Below are 15,168 nucleotides of genomic sequence, written 5' to 3'. Positions count from 1 at the left end.
CACATCTGTTGTATGTTTGGTCTACTTACTTCCTGTCTATATTTTTTTCCTACCTGTGTGATTGCCTGCATCACTCCAATCAGGCTCCCAATTCCTATTGTCCTCCTTTTATATTTAGGTCTTAAGTCCCCTTAGTCGTTGTCAGTTCATTAAGTTGTTTTGGTTTAGTTAGTGCATCAGTGTCTCAGCCTTTTCTCTTGTGTTTGGACTTTGTTGCTGCAAAACCAACTGAAGACTGCAATGGACTGAACACTTTTTACTTCCTGCATTTCCTAGTGTTAGTCTCCTGGTTTTTGGTTTATCTTTGGACCCCTGCCCTTTTGGACTTTGCCTGCTTGTAAATTTTGGACTTCAGAGGTTATTATTGAATTCATTTCTTCTCACCTACCTGCTCACCCTATTTGGGTCCTCCATCCTGTTTTCCTGCAAACTATAACAGTACGAACTGACCACCATGCATCCAGCAGTTTGAAGATTTCCAAAGAGGAACTAAATAAAGTGCTGCACTCAGGGACTTAACATGTCTCTCGCAGAGAGAAGAAGTTCAAGTGTTCATGTGGAATCTTGTTTTTCCAAAGCCTTGGTTGTTAAAGTGATATCCTGACCTGGTAAGACTTATGGCCACTTATGCTTCAGACCCTGTTTTGCCTGAGCCAGAATCCCAATTGTCTACCCTTCAGTCTGCAACCCAGTCAGCGAGCCTGAAGCCTGCACTCCAGCCAGTTTGGCTCTGGTTCATGAGCCTGCCAACTTCTCCTCCTGTCTGATCCCTTTCCTGGGCAACTAGCTTTCTGATGGACCCTGAAGACCATCAGCAGTCCGGTTTCTTTGAGACTCACTTGGCTATTGCTCTCAGATATCAAGGGATCAGTGTCCCTAGGAAGAAGAGTGCATCACAGAGACATTGATCCCCCAATTATCCCCAAAATTCAGCTATCCAGCTAGCCAGAGCCTCCGCTGCCCAGCAATATGATTGATGCCCAACCAGACCCCAAGTCAGACCCTCAGTTGGCTGTTCTGCTGATGTTATGTCTGTTCCCGTGTCAGGGGTCTCAGCCAACATCTGTTCCTGAGGCTGTTCCCGGCCAATGACTCAACTGTTCCGGCATTGAGGGTCCTGGGGGAAGTGCTCTCCATTTCTTTGTTGGGGGCCCTGGTCAATGCCATACCTCCGCCTGAGTTGGTTGTCCCAGAAAACACCTCATCTGTTCCTGAGTCTGAGGTACCAGCCGACATCACTTCTGTTCTCCCAGTGGTGATCCAGCCAACACCAGCTCTTGATTTCCTGTTAATAGTTCCACCTGACACACCCCAGAGAAGTCCTGCTTACGGCACAAGCCTCCAGAGTGGTCTCACACACATTACCAGCCTCCGAGTCATCCTCAAGAGAGGCTCAGTCTGCCCAGTTACCCAGGCTTTTCTTCCTGAAGGGAACAGTCTCCGCCAACACCCTCCTGTTTGACCACCTGAAAAATCCTGCCGTTGCCCTCCTGCTTGGTTTCCAGAGGGAACTCACCTTCACTCACCTGTTCAGCCTCCAGACAGGAACTGCCTTTGCCGTCGGCCTCCTGCTCTGCCTCCAGGGAGATCCTGTCCTTGCAGTTGGCCTTAAGTGAGATCCTGCCTTCGTCTTCGCCCTCTGTTTGGTATCATAACCAATACCGGATTATGAACCATAATCATAACAATCCTTATGGTCATTTGTGTGTTTTATTACCTTCATTAAATATCTAAGTTGAGTTTGGTGGAAAGTGAAGGGTTAATGCTTCAATACTTTTCTATATATTTGGTTTTAATGTTACATATTTAAAGGGAAGAAGTTTATGGTGGTATTGTTGTTGTTGTTGTTGTTGTTGTTGTTGTTGTTATTTGTCTATGGGACCTCAGACATGAGGGAATAAAACCAACAAAATGATGACAATGATTATTGTGTTTTGATAATGATAATCATTCTGAGGCTGATTCCACACAGCTGAAATTGAAACTGCTGTTAGCAGTAAAAATGTTATACTTGTATGCTATTTTTTTGTCTCATAAGGTCCTAATAAGCAAATCTGAGAGTTTCTTGTTTTCAGAACAATGTACTGCAATCACCAGAAAAAAGGGTAAAGAAAAGTAGAGAAACCTCTGACCCACACGACCAAAAATACATCAGCAAATGGAAAGTAGATTGTAAGTATTTGGCCAAACAGCTGTTAAAATGTGTTTAGATAACTGTTTAGTTATGTTTGGATAAAATGTCTTACTTTCTTTATCTGCTTTGGCAGCAGTTTCGAGGTTTTAACCAGCAGTGTCCTTTGGTGAAACTGACCCCATCAGCATCATTGCCTTGTCATGTGTGTGACTTCCACTTCCACTTCCATTGCCAGATTTCTTTTGTTTGTATGATTTTTTTCCTGCTTTGAAACACTGAGAAACAGCTGCAGTGAATCTTGTCACGTGTCACATGTTTGTGCAGAGCTTAGAGAAATGTTGAGCCTTTTGAAACATCCCACTCTCTCTTGTCAAATGTCTTCTATTTTTCTTAAATGATCTGTTTGCCCAAGTCACATATGAAATATTATTTTATCACATCTAGTCATATGATTTGTTTCATTGTCTTGAGGTTTTGAACTTCCTGCTGCCAATTCAGTACACTGGGCAACTGAAGCAGAATTTAATCTGTGGTGCTCAGAATTTGAAAATCAGGTTTGAACAATAACATGTCATTTGAAACTACTCAGGATAATCTGCTGCCTGTCTGCTGCAGTTCCAGTGAAATCTCACATCAGATTTCACTGGAACTGCTTTCCATTGAATGAATCATTGAATTAATGAATGCCTTTACTGTCATTGCATGTTCAGTTACAATGGAATTTACTCTCTAATAATAGAAAACTGTTTCCATTTACTCTACTTAAAACACATTGTCACATACACAAACATAAAATAGAATAACAGTTAAATCCTGTAAAATGTGATGTAAGTGCAGTAAAAAAAAGTGCATATGCAGTCATACAGTTATTGCACATCAGTCCACATAATGTTATTTAACATTGTTGGGGGGTGGGGGGTGGGGGGGGGGCATTACCAGGCCTTAATGCAATAAGTCAGTATGCTCTTCACTGCGCAGTGGTAGAAAGAGTCCTATAGTTTTGCCGAGAGGTTGGTCCTCCTCAGCGTCCCGAGGAAGTATGGTCTCTGTTGGGTCTTTTTCAGCAGTGCAGTGGAGTTTGAGGTCCACATGAGGTCCTCGTTGATCTGGTGTAATTGGTTACTTTGCCACTGGAGCATCACATGCCATCTTTGTCACTTAGCCCCACCTTGTGGTTGTAGCTCACAGGTCGTCTGTTAGTGATTTATCAACAAGCGGTGCATTTAGATTCAGATACACTGTGATAATGGAAAATAACTGCACAAACAAGTACACACTATCCACTCATTAGTGTTTAAGCAGTTTGGCATTAGTCTTAGGGAGATAAGGCAGATTGTGCAATCACTGGCTCTTGACATAAATCTGTTTTCTTATCAGAGAGCCTTGGTTTCACTTGTGCTTGCAGCTTTTATTTGGGAATAACCCAAAGACTTTGTTATTATATTTAAAAAATTGCACCCTAGTTGTGAAACTATAAATGTTTAGTTTATAAGAACAAGAAGAAGTCTTTCCTGTATTTATAAATGTGATATTTTATTTGGATATTGTGAAACCGTACTATGGAGCTAATAAAAAAAATATATATGAAAGAAAAACAACTTGCAAATAACAGACACGTCTATTCAGATTTTTTACTGCCAGGTTTTTACAACTACTGATTTTTATTGTTCACATATACGAAACCACTTCCACATTTCTGGGAGCTCATCTCTGTTAACTTCTATTTCTCATGAAAAGAACCTCTTGATGCTGTGGGAGCAATGATTCATTTCTGTCTGAGGCAAAGGAAGAAGTAGCATCACATCACATTAGTAGGGCCACAATCTAAAAGGATATAAGAATCTGACTCAGACACCAGAAACTGCTGTTTGTGTCATGTCTCCCACTGATATTCAACGTTTGTTTCTTTTAAATACGACCACAAACTTCTCCTAACCTTAAACTAGGAGTTTTGGTTGGTTTTACTACAGTGTGAAAAACAAAAATAAACACTTAATTAAAAAAAATTCTAATAAACAAGTTCAGTCATATTTCTGCATATGTTAGCTTCTATTTTTACTGACAGAGAAGCAAATTTATTTAGACCAAAAATACACCAACAAATGGAAAATAAAAAACCACATAATTGCTATTTGAGCAATTATATACTTTTAATGTCAAGTTGCTTCATACCACATTAAAATCCCGGGATAGTAACATCTGTTGTTTACCTTGGTTTGGACAAAATGGTTTAGAGAAGTTAAAGGAACAGAGGAAACAAGATATAACGTGTTAATTAGTGAGCTTTGGAGACTTTGATAGAGCCAGCCTTGTTGTTTCACCCTGTTTCCAGTCTTCATGCTCAGCTAAGCTAACTGAATGATGGCTCCAGCTACATATTTGCCGTACAGACATGAGGGTGTATCAAAAGTAGATAAACTACTTCCCAAAATTAATCTTTTTACATTAGACCCAACTGGGCTCTGCTGTGTTGGACAGATCACTGAGTATCACAGACGCCCACATGTGAGTGATGAGAATCAAAACCATGGGCGTTAATATGCTGCTACAGCAGACATCACTCTTCTGGGAAGACTTTCCATAACAATGGATCCTGGCTGCACTGACTTTTTCCCTTTCAGCCACAAGAGCAGCTCAAGCGCTGATGCGGTGCATTAAGGTCTGGCTCGGACTCGTGATCCAGTTCATCCTAAAGTGCTCACTGGGGTTGCGGTCAGAGCTCTGTGCAGGCCAGTCAACTTCTCCAATGACTTAGAAAATCTTTTTTTTTTATGGACCTTATACACAGGGCCATTGTCATGCTTTAAATAGGGAAGGGATATCCCCAAATAAGCCACAACTTTGGAAGCACTATTATGTCATGAATATTTCTAAATGAATAGTTCCACAATTTTCTTATTTGCTTTCTTGCTGACTCTTAGTTGAAAAGAGTGATGCCATTCTTACACCTGTATGCTTCATTTAAAGAGACATCCAGCAGCCAGTTATCTTATAATAAATAATACTGTTTTACAGTGGGGTTTGTGCGAGACTATTTCTTGGCCAGGTGTAGCGACTTATTTTTAGCTGGTAGGCAGATTTTATTACCTTTGAACAGAGCCAAGGTGGCTGTTTGACCTTGGTTCTGAACTATTGTTTTAAGATTTCCCTTAACTGGTGTTAAAGTCAAGCAGGTTTGCTATGAGTGTCAAGACAACAAAGATGACTTGACAGGTGGGTCAGTCAGTGGTAATGTTAGAGGAAGACTTGTCTGCTAGAGCACTCAGGTTTCCCGAAACTGTCAAAGCTGTCAAGCCCAGACCTGCTGACAGGAGTTCATACAGTGGAGATTCAAGTCAAGGACAAAACTTTCACCAGGCCTGCAGCTCATCTCGAACCCTACGACCACCTTCCCTCACCCTGGAAGAGAAGAACTCTGAGCTGGTCTAATTGGATACACATCTGTCTGCTGTTAAAAAAGCCAGTAATTGTTGGTTTGGTTGTAGGGTCCCCTGCTAGAATTAGAATCAGAATCAGGCTTATTGGAAAGTAGGTTCTCACAACAATAAGATTGTAAGAAGAAAATATATAAAGTTGCAGGTCAGGTAGCTTAAATATAAATACAAATAGATTTTTAAAAATAAAATGTTTACAATAAAAATTTTAAAAAATATTTTAAAGATATATAAATATATATGTACATATGAATGGAGGAATGTACCGTACATCAGAAAGCATTCACCCCAACATTTATAAAATATTTGAAAAATATCTATAGGAGGCACTGAAATATAACCTAAAAAGATAATTCTGTACATTGAACAAAATTACTCAAATAACATTCAAGATCTAAACTGTTTTTTCATCAGTCGTGCTTTAAACCATGTCATGTTGGTTTTTCTTTCCATGCATGAGGTCCTGGTTCAGTACCACTAAAACCCTTTTGAAAATGAAAACCTCTTTTTATCCTCCATCGTTTCAAAGCATTGTTTTTCTACCTGTTCTTTGATATACAACACCGCATTGATCTCAGTGGCACTGTGGCGAAATTCCCCACTGCCATATCTGTGTTTGGTTTTCAAAGACTGCGTCAAGCTTTTCAACCTTTGTTATATCAGACCAGCATAAAAGAGATCTGTGTGATAAAGGGGGAGGGCAGGGTGCCTACTTTGGTGGACTTTCAATTTGCTGTTTTGGATTTGACAATGCTTTAGATCTTCCCACATTCACAAGTATTAGATCAAAGCTGTTTCTCATCCATCATCCTGTGTGTAAGCTCGCAAGTCTGTATGATGTCTGTGTGTATGATACTGAAATGTCCTCATTTTACCTACATATTCTATTTGTCATAGGGGTAAAACCACAGGTGTAGTTGACAACATTAACAATGGCTCAGTTCCATTAAGTTTATGGGGCCGTGGGGAGAATTTCTGAAATACAGGGGTTATTAATTCAATTCAATTCAAATTTATTTGTATAGCGCCAAATCATAATATACATTATCTCAAGGCACTTTACAGGGTAAGGTCAAGACCTTACTTTGTTAAAGAGAAAAACCCAACAGTTCCCACAAAGAGCAAACGCTTGGCGACAGGGGGGAGGAAAAACTCCAACTCTACTTACTTTTACTACAACTATACTTTTCCACTTATATTTTCTGTAAGTTTTATTTCCTTAGCCTTAACTACAATGTTAGGAAAACATCTAGTAGATAAATTCTGAATTCACTTCTTCCTGTTCTTCCTCTTATCTATTCTGTCATCTCAGTCGTAGTGTTACAGCCTTTTTGCACCCACCTGTTTTTATCTCTGCCTTGTTTTCAGACTTCACCTTTCGCCTGGTGTTCCTGCCTGCTACAGACCACTGCCTGCTGCTACTCGCCTAGCTCTTACCTGCTCTCACCTGCACTACCTTCTGACACAACTTTTCTTTGGTGTCTCTGAGTTGTGCATTTGATTCCCATGTTCCTGAGTCAGGACAAAATATACTGTATGAAGTGCCTTTAAAAAAAAAAAATCTATTTCCAAGAGGTCATGCACAGGACCAGGTGGTGTGGTGTATTAATGTGTTGTGTAAAATAATACCAGGTTGCATGGACTTCTGTAACAAAACTGTCTTATGGGATATTGTCACTGCCTCACAGATACAGCAGTAGTTGAGTGTGAGATAATTTTTAGCAATAAAAAATGAAACCAAGTAGTTAATACTGTTCAAATAAGAATATGATGAAAAGTAAACTTGTTGCACTTGTCTACACTTTCCTTATTTGGCCACTAGAGGTCTCTGACTATTTCTTTAAAAAGGCCTCCATGCATCTTCTGCTTCAAGAGCAAGTGAAGATATGTCTAGATGTTTAAACACTCCACTGTCTGACAGGAGGGGACTCCCAGGTGAGAAAAAGATACTTAAATATAAGAGAATTAGTCAAACAAAAACATTTTATTGTTATCTTTTTATTTTTTTATTTTTATTTTTTTAATTTACTTGATAGTAATATTACATTTTATTTTGAAGACTAACATGTATGCTTGGGTAAAATGTTGAATGCCTTAACTTGTATTGAAGTATTTCTACTGAGGGATACCAGTACTTATACTTAAATAGAATATACATTTAATTACTAATGGTATGTTTTGGAACAGACTGAGGGGAGGGGGAAGTGTCAGTCAGCCATGGAATATAAAGATGAAAAAGTATTTGACTCATTTCATCCTCACAAACATAACACAGGATATGATTAAAAAAAAAAAATCTGTACCAGAAACTGAACCCAAAAAATTCAACAAACATTTTGAAAAGTTACAGTGCATGCTTTACAGACTGTTACCAAATTACCACTGGGAAAGGAACAGCACATCCTGACTGCTCCCACCCTCTGGCAACTGTTGCTTCATGCCATCACTGAACCATTTCACCTGTAATTAAGTTACTGCCGTGTGTCCAGGACAGTCTGTTTATCTCAGAGTTGTGGTCAGTTGTTTTTACTCTCAGGGCTTCACATGTTACTTGGTGTTGTCTCTGGAAATTAACTGGAATAATTGAGTCTGTCAGTGACTTCTGAGGAAGTCTGTGATGCTTCCTCCTGGTTTCCAGAAGGCAGATAAAACTCATCAATCATGCAAATTTGAGCTGAATTACTTTTTAAATTAGTTTTAATGTTCCTCCAACATTCCTATGGTTATTTGTCTTAAGCTTTTGTTCTCAGTAGACAACATCAGATGTGTCCAGAGCAGAAAAATGATGCTTTGTTGTCGGCTAGATTGTAAATCTGTCTGTAATGACATTCAGGCGTCTCCAGCTGTCTGCATCTTTCCTTTACCCGAAGCCAGCGACAATCCCAGCTAAAAATATTGACACTGTGCACCGGGCTAGGAAGTGGCTTAATTCCTTCATGAACTGAGTCCTTGTTGCTTATTTATTTGTTCTGATTTATTTTTAGTAACCAAAGCTAGAAATGGATGTGTTGTTGGTTTAGGTGTGTCAGCGAATGCGGAGGCTATTTCTACACTGCGTTGCTGCAATCAGCTCCCCACAAACAACCTCCTGAACCTGGACCCAGACAAAAAAAGTGACCAGAATAGAGAGGATGATGAGATGGCAAAATCCAAGTCAAGTTCACATATGGCCCCTTTACATCCACTTGTTGTGTCTCAATTCGCAGACCTACATATTCACACTTGCTATTTTGTGTGTACAAGTGTGTTCACATGGGTACGGCATCAGGCAGGGCACTGGAAGTACCCAGATGGTGCATTCAAAACGGTCCAAAACTTTAGTGTAAGGCGATGGACACCCCTCACCCTTAATGGTCGCCATCTTGGCTCTGTAACGGAAGGGGAGGGTTCACTAACGTATTTTCAAATTTGTGAAAACGGCAAAGACGCAGGAGGATACGCTGAGTGCGGCCTAATTTCCATGTTGCATGAGACAAGGATGCACACGGGAGAGTAAAAGGTTAATTTTGAGGTCAAGTGATCAAAGCAGCCGACAGGTGGGCGCAAACGGGCGCAAATTGCGGTCACCTGTTGCGTCATTGTCATTTCCAGTGAGTGCACAAAGGCAGAGTTTGATCTAGGACAACACCACCCTGCTGAAACTCACTCACTATGCCAGTGTACTGTGTACACAGTGTACTACGTGTGAGTGTACTGACTGAAGTATCTGGTTTGAGACACATTAAATGTGTCAGCAGGCTTTACAGCACCTGAAGAAAATGCCAATAAGCTAATGTTTAGTAGTTTAGAGTTTCCCATGATCACATTCTCAGTTCAGGTGTGTTAGCATGCTAACATTTGCTAATTAGCAAACACACAAAGTACAACTGAGGCTGAAGAGGATGTAATTTGTTTTGCAGGGTTTTGGTGAGACAAAGTTCTCTCAAATTAAAATTTTGACCAGATGGTGGCGCAAGAGGAGAAATTAGATCACCAAAGTCAAGTCATATTTTATTATATAACCCAATATCACAAATTTGCTTCAAATAGCTTAACAATTTTTACAGCATTACAACAGCCTATGTCCTTCGACCCTTGAATTAGACAAGGGGGAAAAAAAAGAAAACTCAGAGTTATTGAGAAACCATGAATATCTGCTGCAAATTTCATGGCAATCTGTTCAGTAGATATTTCACTGGATATGTAAAAACCTTCATTTGTTTTGTGGCACCACATGAAAATAAAGGGGCTCAGCCAAGTCTGTGGGATTCATTCTCTGGGTACAATGATTCTCTGTTCATCCAGTAGTTGAAATATGTAAGACTGGACCAAAATTGTGGACAGACTGAAAGAGACAACCCTAGAGAAAAGTTTCAGATGAGTGAGCTTCAGAGATTCCTCCTCCCTTAACATTACTGTAAATATTTTAGTTCAGTAAGTTAGATCATTAGAGACACATTCTTTGGGTTTTGATGGAGCATGCGATGTCGTACAGACAGCTGTTTCGCCCTTTCCTGACACATCTGTCATTGCAGTTGCCATGCTGAGTGGGTGTGAATGAGTGTCTGGACGATCTGTGCTTTTCTTTTGTCGCTGTGGACACGGCAGTGACCTCGGCCCCGTGTACGTCAGGAGGCGACCTTGGGTCAGGACGACGTCCTTATCGCCAGCTCTGGGTGTTCCTGTGGCAACACTGTGGGATTTTCACACATCGAGCTGGAATGCCTGGAATGTAGGTGTCATTTTAGGGAAAACATTTTGGCTGCGGCCAGAGTTATCCATGCTGGAAGACTCCTGGCCGTGTGTCTCCCCCTGTAGCTGCTTACATCTGGACCACATCTTGACACATTAATCACAGAAATGCAGTAATATGCACATGCACACAGGACTTACACAATCAGACCTTCAAAAGTTATTTTTCTCTGGTATGTTTCCATTTTGTGGTTTCTGTTCTGGACATTTTTAGACTCCTTGTGTGTGGAATTTAGGTAATTACCATATTTAGTCTCTGGCTGAACGGTTACGTGGAATTAAATCACGTCTCAGTTCGATGTTGTGGATATATTTAGACCACTCACTACAATTTAAGTTAAATATTTCATCGTTTAATGGCTGTGCACCTGTAGGATTTCCCCTGCACTTTCACCAGAGTGTTTTCAGAGGAAACACCTGTATCTTATTGGTGAAAGTACCTTTACTGCTGTTCATTATGTTATGTAAATGTTAGAAAAATGTTCCGTCTGCTTGAACACTTACGTCTTCATCTTGTCTTTTTCCTCCCTATTAAAATTTTTATGACCAAAAACTGCATTTCCACTTTACGGGCTCCCGCCCAGCTCTTCAATGAAAACAAGTGAATTAAACTTCATGCTTTACGTGTTCTAGTAGTCACTGAATAAATGAAAAATCTGTGCAAAGGCATTTAGCTCTGTGGTTTTCAAGGCCAAGACAGTATTATCTAGTGATGACTTACAAAATCTCAAATCTGAGTCACTGTTAGAGGAAAGTATTTGTGCTGAGGTGTGTTGAAGGAGAGTCATGAAAACCGACGGAGGAGAAGCAAACAGACACGGAGCAGTTTGAACATTTGTTCTATTTTGAATGGATTAAGACAGCTCCGTCTGTGACCTCTGCAGGGTGCGGTGGTGATCCAGTGATGCCCGTCATGACATTACCTTTCCGAAGCTCTTCCTGGAACAATGAGTCAGTACAACAACTCAGTACATCAACATCATGAACAGACTACATTCACACATGCTCTGTGACTGCAGAGCTGGACCACTTGCAGTTTCTGACTGTTCCAACAGTCATAGCTAATCGGCCGTCCTCACAGAGGGGATACCTGCAGATTTGGCAGAGTCGATGTGCCAATGACCGGAAAACTGTCAGCGACACAGGGTGCCAAAACCTCAGACACTAATTAGCCTCCCAAGCGCACATGGAGCTGCCCTGCATGTTATGTATGTGTCAAATATTGTCCTCGGGGAAGATTAGCTTATTATTTGTGGCTGTTACAGCCCACAGTCTGTTTATTCTGAGTCATAGTCACATCAGTCACAGCTAGTTGGCAAAAAACGAAACCCACAGACTGGCACACATGAATATTGTCTGGGTTTGCTGAGGTCACAGTTTTGGGGGCATGAAAATGTACTTTTCAGAAAAAGCACAAGCCTAAAAATGTGTAGAGTATTAGAGGATATGGTGGTTGTTAAAACAACACACAGTGACCAGAAACTGACTGCAGACTCAAATTTAAAACAGTTTTTAAGATGCTTTGTTTTGCAGGTGTATTCAGACAGAAAACGAAACAAATTTGACCAACTGTACTGTTAGCTAGTTTGCAACAGATGAATCAGCTGTGTCTGTGGGTGTGTTTCCATGTGTTTGTTGACTCAGAACACAGTAGATACCCCGGTTGTGTCTTTCACAGATTCAGATTCAGAGTCAGATTACAGGCCAACAAACCGACATGGCCATCCCTCGGGTATTGACACTACATTGATCCTTAATGTGGCAGCTACTGGAAATTCATTCAGCAGCTTTACAAACTTTCCTCTTTCTCTTTGTCTCTTACAAACAGAACTTTAGGGTTTCACATCTGTAAATGTGATTTAACCACTGCATAACTTTAGCAGTGTGTCACCTCTGAGTATCATTACAACAGCCTTAGTCTTCGTTGTATTGTATGCTGCCTCCACTCAGGTATTTCTGGGTTGTTGGACGACTTTTCTGAACATGTGTTAGACATTTTTGCTCCATGGTGACAGATTTGGTAGAGGGATTTAATTTTCTTTCAGCTCTTATATCAATTCATTCTTTTCTAACATTTATAGAAAAAATAATATTTTCATTACATTGGCCTGAACGTTTTGCATTCATGAATCAACAAGGGATCCAATGGGCTCTTCCTACATACCAGCACATACCAAAACAATATTCACCCAAACTGAATGAGCGTCATTGTAAGGGGTTTGGGGAGGTTCTTCAAAAGTTTCGACTGACAGTGAGAGTGTCAGAGTAGTGAGAGTAGTGAGAGTAGTGAGAGTACTTTAATGTCTGGGAACTCTCCAACATCTGTGTGCTCCGGAAAAAATGTGTTCTCTGGCTCTTTTGGTTTGAGTTGGCAGATACGAATTTCACCATGACTGATACTGGCTGCAGCTGTTGATGTTATGACTTGACCATATCCTTTTTCACACAGCAGTTGTTCATAGATCAAGCAGAATGGGGCTGGACAATCAAGCAGAGTGATGCTAGACAAGTCAGAAGACCACTCCTAACATGATTCAGACTCTTAAGCACCAAGAGAGGCTTGAGGGTTTTTCCCACAAAATAATTGTCTAAATAAGATAGTGAGCAGTGTGTGTAATATGCAGTAGTTTGAGATTGTCTTCCAAACTATTGCATGTTATAGTGGAGCTATTGAATGTTAAAATGCAATCCTTCCAGCCTCTGTCATTCTTGGAGAGCATGGAAAACACATGGAGCAGTGGCCAGGAAAGCATAGTTTTCAGAGAAAGCAGTATTTGAGGCCTTGGAGTACATCTACACTGGCTGGCCACCTGGATCCCACCTGCCAGGGACACACATACTTTCCCCTTCTCTATCTTTCTGTCTGTCTCCTTCTATTTATAACTCATCAGTGGGTGTCTTTACTGCCCACCCAGCTCTGTGACAAATGAACTATGTTGAAATTCAGGAATCTAGTGTTACTTTTCACTAAATTCCTTTTACTGTGAATGGCTTACTTTCTGTTTCAGTGACTGCTATAGTGTTTAGATTCAGGCATGTTAGTGGCAGTGGCAGCATCCTTGTTATGTGCTGTGTGTACATAACTGTGCTGTAAAATAAACATTGTTGTATTTTCGTTTGAGTTTTTAGCCACTCTAGTCGCTCAGTGGATGGTAATGTCTGTCTGTGACCCAGAATTATATCAACAATTGGCTGATGAATTCATGTTATGCCACTTTTTGTATCTACTCCACTCCATTTATCTGGCAGCTACAGTCACTAGTTACTTCACATGTACTTTTACAACATAAAATGCGATGCACTGCTATCAATTAAACTACCCAACAGTACATAAGATAAACCAGCTTCAACTCAACAACATATAACAGTGGAAAACTTCTTACATAGAAATTCATCAGTATTAATGCATCACTAATAAGAATCCAGTAACAAAATATACCAAAGCATAAAAACCACTGGTGCCACTATTTTGCATGGAATACTCACTTTTGATATTTTACAGATACTTGCATATTTTTACTAATTTCACTGCAGAACTTTTACTTGTAATGGGTTATTAAAGTAAAATATTACAACATTTACTTATGTAAAAGATCTGAATACTTCTTTCACATGTAACTTTTTCTCAAACGGTAATGAGGCCCAACATACGCCTGGGTCCTTGGCTTGAGTCCGGCCTATATATTTCCACATCTCGGCAGAGTCTGGCTGTTATCCTCTGGTTTTAACTGACAGCAGGAAGATTTTCTGTGTGTGCGCCAGAATTGGTCCAGATGTGGAAGTAGCATCTCATAATCATGCTGTATATGGGCACATTCGGGCTGTGCAACCAGGTGCGTACTCGGCCAGAAAAAAACAAGCACGCGGCCCATGTATGGGCCGAATTTATTTTGCTGTCTGGGAAACTATTGGACGGACTGCCACGAAATTTGGTACAGACATCTGTGTGCCCCTCATGATTATTTGTAATCACTTTGGTGATTCCCTGATTCATCTAGCACCATTGTCAGGTCAGAATTTAAATTTAAGTACGACCGAATACCTTCAAAGTTAATGACAATCCCATTAGCCTCAGCTGTACTTTATATTTAGTGCTGCTGTTAGCATGCTAACATACTGAATTAAGATGGTGACAATGGTAAACTTTACACCTGCTAAACATCAACATGTAAGCATGAGCCATTGTGAGCATGTTAGCATGCTGACATTAGCATTTAGCTCAAAGCACTGCTGTTCCTAAGTATAGCTCAGTCGCGTTGGGATAGCCACAGACACAACACTGGTGCTGTTTGGGTTAATGATAGCTCTTACACTGCTCATTCAGAACTGAGTCAGTCTCAGTGTGAGCACTGGTGCCTCTGCTATAACTATTCAGTGATTAGGCAGCTCATTACAACCTCTCTGTCTGCCACCAGGCTCCTCTTACAACAGAGGAAATCACAATCATTCAAGTTCATGTCAACCTCAGACACGCTGCCCTCACACCATGGAAACCAGAGGGAAGAGAAGGAGTAAATCTCTTTTACGTCTGGCTGCAGTTGCACTTTAGGGTTTCAGACGTATTTTAGGTTCTGGGATGAAAAATTAAATAGTGGAAATATCTGCTCTATATCCGTCCTTTCAAAAGATCAGCTGCTATATCTGTCTGACCAGCAGCTTTTAAAAACACCAGCAAGATAAAAATCTCATCAACTTAAATCAGAATCATCACCACAAAAGCCCTGGAGGTTGTTTGACTTGCAGACGGCTGGGCTAATGTATTTTTCTCCGCTCAGCTCGTGTTAAGCTGTGTAAACTCAGAGCGCCACAAGACTGGAAAGAGAGGGAGGAGAAGGAAAAAAGAGGGGAAAGAGTTGGGGGTGGAGGTGT

Source organism: Trachinotus anak, unplaced genomic scaffold (genome assembly GCF_046630095.1).
Source record: "Trachinotus anak isolate AG129_WGS33_773 ecotype Australia unplaced genomic scaffold, CSIRO_AGI_Tana_v1 ptg000004l, whole genome shotgun sequence".
Classification (NCBI taxonomy): Eukaryota; Metazoa; Chordata; class Actinopteri; order Carangiformes; family Carangidae; genus Trachinotus; species Trachinotus anak.
The sequence above is the reverse complement of the archived record's forward strand: the minus strand, read 5'-3'. Positions refer to the sequence as shown.